This window comes from Kryptolebias marmoratus, linkage group LG13, assembly GCF_001649575.2.
Source record: "Kryptolebias marmoratus isolate JLee-2015 linkage group LG13, ASM164957v2, whole genome shotgun sequence".
Taxonomy (NCBI): Eukaryota; Metazoa; Chordata; class Actinopteri; order Cyprinodontiformes; family Rivulidae; genus Kryptolebias; species Kryptolebias marmoratus.
The window spans coordinates 23,142,890-23,149,182 of record NC_051442.1 but is presented as its reverse complement, the minus strand read 5'-3'; the positions used below and the strand labels follow the sequence as shown (position 1 = coordinate 23,149,182).

The 6,293-nt window shown below is 42.8% G+C and overlaps 1 long non-coding RNA gene across 1 annotated transcript; it reads right to left on the bottom strand.

The window, feature by feature from the left end:
- Window positions 1-4,194: 4,194 nt before the first annotated feature.
- On the bottom strand, window positions 4,195-4,663 carry LOC112451350. Its single transcript, XR_003040156.1, has 3 exons — window positions 4,610-4,663; window positions 4,319-4,534; window positions 4,195-4,235 (listed from the first exon to the last, which is right to left on the bottom strand). It is a non-coding gene; the product is annotated as an uncharacterized LOC112451350 (long non-coding RNA).
- Window positions 4,664-6,293: the final 1,630 nt, after the last annotated feature.

Below are 6,293 nucleotides of genomic sequence, written 5' to 3'. Positions count from 1 at the left end.
GGGGGGGGGGGGGGCGCTCTGCAGAGGGCGCTGGAAGCTCCGAGGGCTTGGCAGAGGGCGCAGGAGCTGCAGTGAGCGGCACTGGAGGGGCAGTGAGCAATACAGTCAACTCTAAAGAGGCTGAAGGCGCTGCAGGCGGTGTTCGGCACTGGAGACGAGACTGAAGGGTGACGGGGTGAACGAAATGACTTGGGTGACCGGTGAACTGGGGGTGAGGATGGTTGAAGGTCTGTGGATGTGTTAGATAAATGTCCTTTTAACCGAGTTATTGTAGTGAAGATGCTGGAGTAGTGAGTCAGACTGAGGAGACCAGGACAGGACAGGAGGATTCCTTCGATGAGTTGGCAGGTGACCAGGTTGTGTCTTGGGTCTGTGTTGGTTGCAGTTGATGAAAGCAGTCCATTGATTTGGTTGGAGATGTCTATGAGTTCTATGGGGGAAAACTGTGAGCTGGTAGCGGGACACAAGAACAATGGCATGGAAGAAAGGGGCGTGGTGGTGTCCGGCCAAACCGACGGAGAGGCTGTGGTGGCGGCGGCCCGACCCACCGGAGAGGCTGTGGTGGCGGCGGTCCGACCCACCGGAGAAGCTGTGGCAGCATCGGTCCAACCCACCGGAAAAGCTGAGGTGGCTGCCGCAGACGGTGCTCTCCCTCGGCAATGGCAGCCACCGGCTCGGGGGGGGAACCACCGCAGTAGGCCAAGGTCCATCCAGGAAGGCAAGCGGGTGCGTCATCCGCAGTTCGGCCAGAATCTGGGCTTTCTGCCTTGGAGAGAGGTACTTCCCAGTGTCCGAGTCTGCTGGGTTCATGGGTGGCTGGTTCATTCTGTCAGGTACGGGGCAGAAGGAGGCAAAACCACAATGCTGACTCATCTCGAAGCAGACTAATTTATTAAACTAAAGAATAAACAAAACAAAAACTGACATGGCAGCAAAAACAGAAAACAAACTAAAACCAAAAATGATGACAGGAACCAAATTACAGACAGGAACAAGCAAGGCGGAGACGGAACAAAAACAAAACAATGAACCAGCGGAGTAGTGGAGAGAATGGCCGGGTTTTAAACACTGAAGAGTGGGAAGAGGTGAATGATACAAATTGTTGACAGGTGAGGATGGGCGTGGCTGAGAGACAAGAGAGTAACTGAGGAGGAGTGAATAGTGACAGAAACAAAGGCACGAGTAACAAGAACTAAACTAAGACAAGGACAGCTGAACACAAGCAGCAAACATAAAACAATACACTAAAACCCAAAACGCCACAACTGTAGTCATTTTTGAAAAACTATCTAAATAAATAAATCCAGAACATTTTACAAAAATGTAGATTCTATACATGATAATGCAAAAATTTAGAAAATAACTCCAAGGGGTCAAAAATCAAGAGAATGTCATTCCTTCTTTTTAAAGAGTTACTGAATCATAGAGGACGTTTTTGTCCTTTTTAATGGAATGACAACATTCATTAGCAAAATTAATTACATTAAAACTCACTGTTTCTGCTAGTTTTAATAGTTTTTGTTTTTTAAGGTTCAAACGTAAAACTTGTCTTCCAACTTTAATTTGAAATTGTTTTTGGGGGGGAATTTTTTCCAAAGAAAAATAAAACATTTTACCTTGATTTAGCTTCATAATAAAGAGATAAAACAAGTTCTTTATAACTTTATCTGGCCTAATAAATAACCCTTGATTGGACAAAAAAAGACGTTAAAAGAAAACAAAGCACTAACATTTTTCTTTAGTTTGGATACAGATTTAATTTACTTTTGTTTCTTTAAAGACAACTTTTGTCTTTTAAGTTTTAACTTCACTCATGTATTCAGATTTAAAAAGTATTTTTCTGTCAGTTTTAGATTTTGTGTTTTAAAACTTGGGGTTGTTATTGTTAGGTTAAAAAGCTCTTTGTTTTCAGTTTCCTGTTTTCGGTCCTTATCTGGTGTAAAGGGCGGGGCTATAAGGTGTCAGGGGGCGTGGAATGGTGACTGACAGGTTACTACAGACAATGAAGGGTCTTGGTGCATTCATGAAACATGGGAAATTCTAAAAATCTTTCAACATGTTATTTACGTCCTGTTTACATAACTCAGTCAAGCAACGGTTTTCGCAGTTGGGTCTCAAATCTTAATGTAAGTGGAATGAAACAGACCATCCCAACCCAGCAACCAGTTCAATTAAACAAAGCACCTTTTCCAGAATTTTTGTTATTAAAGGGATAGTCTGGTCATTTTTGAAGCAACGTTCTGTCAAACAGTTAATACGTACATCAGGGAGAAAATCCAAATCTGTCCAATCTGGGCTAACGGCTAGCAAAACAAGGGTCAATTCTATAATGTTTTTCAGGCCTGCAACACTTTTTCAAAAACAACACACTGGTATAAAAAAAACAATTACCTATTAAACCTCTGTCTATACTTTTAGGTGAAAAAAAGAGTGTATGGGGGTGAATGAATGGATAAAAAATTGCATTTTTCCTGCAGGCAATACATGGAAACTAAATGTTTTGAAAGGAATAGAAAGAAAATTAAAATACAGAGAAAATAAACAGAGGCAAAACACATACAAACAAAAAGTCTGCTGCAGCTGAAAAAACAGTGAATGTTTGGAATGCTGGATGAAGGAGAATGAAAGCAGAGAACGAAAGAAGCATGCTAAAGAAATGGCAGGAAGTAAAGCTGAATCTGGGGTAATTGCTGGATGACATGACAATGCTTCTATCTCTTTAACACAATCTGAGAATGTTTCTTCTTCTAAGGCTGCAACTACAACAGGAAATATTAATCCCCAACCTTATAATTGTCCTGACAATTCTTCTATTTCTTCTCCTGTCTCTGAACGGTTGTACCTGGACTTGCGTGCGATGTCCATCTTAGATCCTGACCTTGACATCTATCCAATTCCACAGACCCAACAAGCGACACCTCATTCTGCACCTCGAGGAGCAGTGGCTGTGCAACTCCTAACATGACCTCTGGAGGCAACTGCTGATCATCCCCGACAGGCAGCTGAAACCCCTTAACTATCAACAACTGCAGCGTGTGGAATCAGACAAAACCAAGCATTCACTTAAACAGCATTTAATCATAAGAAGAGCAACAGTTCTGCATATAATCTAAATGTTGTGGAATATAAGGCCTTGTATTTATTCTCCTATGCTTTATTTAACATTTGATTATTAAATCTTAATCGGATTTGTGTTTATCGCCACTTTATATTTAGCCACCATTTAAAAACGCTTTAACAAGTAGTTGTTTAGTTTATCTGGAAAGAGAGGTATGTGTTAGAAGCGCTGGAATGTGAGCCACAGTGCCAGGCACTGAGGGGGAAGAAGTTGCCCTTTGACCTCCAGAGGAGAGGGACATCCTCTCAAGAAGGGGAGGGGACATAAGCATTAAAACCAGAGAACATCCTGTGTTTCCTCAGACAGTCTTTGGGGCACTTTGCTGACACGCTGAGGTGATGTGTTTTCCCACATTTTATTTGAGGATTGTCTCCCAAATGCATTTGGTTTTATCTTTGTAATAACCTGTTTTCTCTCCGCTTTTGGTAAAATAAATATTTAAATTTAAGGTATTGTCTCCTTCCATCAACCAACTCGGGTGAGGTGAAGGAGGAGAATTGCAGGTGAAAATCCTTACCTCAACAAGCGACACCAACAACTTATGCCAAAGAAGAGGCATAGATTGATATGCCTGATGATGATGAAAGTAGTCATCATCGAAGACGAAACGTGGACGAAAGAGAAAAACAGAATGCAATGTCCAACCTGCTCAACACGATCTTAGATCTAGAGACAAAAATAAGGGACAAACTTCAAAGACTAATGTGTCACCTGTGTTAAATGCATCTATGGTTTAAGTGATGGGACCAGAAGGTCCAGATATTTTCTTCCGCTCTTGGTCCAATCAAAAAGATGCTGTGAAAAATCTTACTGATCCTCTTCACTGTGGAACTGCTTTTGCAGATCAGTTGACTGAATTCTGTCGTGAGTTCAGCCCTACAGGAGCAGAACTAAGAAGACTATTAGCAAAAAAAAAAAAAAACAAAAAAAACTTAAACCTACAGATGTGGCAAAAATCCATGCCTTCTTGCTAAAACCTGAAGAGCGATTAACCAATATAAATATCAGGTTCACAGGTTTTGTCAAAGGTGAGTAACTCAGAAACGGACGGACACAGACGGTTTAGCAAAAGGTAAGTGGTTTTATTTACAGTACCAGTAAGTGCAATGGTCAGGATCTGGAGGAGAGAGAAGTAGAGGTAAGTATCGGTTTTCACAGCAGCAGGTCGTAGGCAGGTACCAACAGGCGTAGTGATCTTACAGGTGAGGTGTGTTGAATTAGCTTGAAGGTGAAATCCCGGTGGCTCTAAGGTAAGTTGGAGGCAGACAGGTTTCGGAAAGGTTTACAAACTCGATGGCACATAGGTAAGTCGGGCTCACAGGTAAGTTGGAGGCGGGCTGGGTTTGGCAAGGTTTGTCAGGTATTCACTTGAAGGTGACTCGAAGCGAAGGAAGTCAAAAGGCAGAATCAGGAACTCTGAACAGGTACAGACACAAAAACAGATTAATACTTTTCAGTTAAGTAAAACAGGTAGCGGCTGAGACGGATTACCATCAGCAATCGATGCTTCAGCATCGGTCTGTTCCTCCAAACTGCCTTATGAACCCTTGTGAGGCTGATCCTAATTTGGAGCAGCTGTGTGTCATCAGGAAGCCTGCCAATCAGGGAGACAGGAGGAGCACACCAGGCAGCAGGAAGGCAGATTGCCACAATAAACTGGGAAAGCACTGACAATGATACTTATAAAATGATGGTTGCTGAACTCACAACTGCAATAAAAGCCCTGTTTCCTGTCAGAATAAACATGACCTCTGTCTACACATGCAAACAACAACCGAATGAGAGCACTGATGATTTCATTCATCGCTTGATGGAGACAGTAACAAGTTATGGAGGACATAACAAACCAGATTATTTTGACAACCAAATTCCGCCTGGCCCCTGGGAAAGCATTATCTGAGATGCCATTATTAAGGGACTGCTTCCAGACATTTCAGAGGAAGTGAAAAACTCCTACATGATGTTGGGCTGAGCAGCCGCATTTAGAAGATGTGAGACGTTACGCAAGACACGCACAACAACTTGTGGAATCTTGCATGAAAGCAGGGAAAGAAAAAAAGAGAGAAAGAACTGCATCTCGCTGCTGTTACGATGTACTATGGTTGCCCACAAAGAGGAAGAGGACAAAACAGAGGACAGGGGTGTGGCCTCCATGGACAAGAGAGAGGTTACAATCCCTGAAACAAGAATGATGATGATGTATGTCATCATTGTGGTAACAGAGGACTTTGGAAGAATGAATGTCCGTGGTGGCCGAGCAAGATGGCGGCGTGAGCGGTTGTTCTTTGCAAGCTCTCCCGAGATTGCCTGGATAAGGAGCTATTATTGCTACTTTAACGCAGGGAAGCATTTATTCCGAGACCTTTGTTAAATATTGTGCTTAAAAAAGACATCCTGAAAACTTCAAATAATGGCTGCAAGTGGTAAGCGCAAATCTGTCAGCACGGAAAATACACCAACTAAGATGTCGGCTAAAAGTCACAAATCGATGGAAGACCATGACTTTGCTGAAAACATCATAGCAACTTTAAAGTTGACGATAAACGAGAGAGCGGACGGTCTGCAAGCTACCATAAATGATCTTAAAGACTCGGTGGAATATATCCATGCAGAAATGAAAGAAATGCAAGAAAAGATGGCAGAAACCGTCAGGAGAGTTGAGAAATCAGAAAAAAAGATGCTGCAAATGGAAAATGAGCTGCTCGAACTTTCACGTTATAAAAGAAGATGGGACTTGCGGCTTTCGGGAATAGATGAAGAAGAAGGAGAAGATGTTCGTAGCAAGGTTATTTCCATTTGCCAGAAGACAGCGCCAGGATGCAAAGAAAAACTACCAGACGTCATCGATAGCGTACACCGGCTGGGTCGTATTTCAGGCTCCAGACGTCCTCGAGAGGTGATGATCCAATTCTGCATGAGACACTACAGGGATGCGGTATGGAAGGCGGCCAAGCAGTCATCTTTTCTGAAATCAAACAACCTGCGCTTCAAGGAGGACTTCTCCCCAGAGGACTGTCAGAGAAGAAACATGCTGTGGCCGCTGGTGAAAAAAGCACGCAAAGAAGGGAAAACAGCCTTCTACATCGGTCCCAGAGCCTTTGTTATTGACAAAGGAGGAAAGAGGAAAGAACTTGAACCTGCTAATGACTAGAAGACATCTTGAGAATCAGAACTA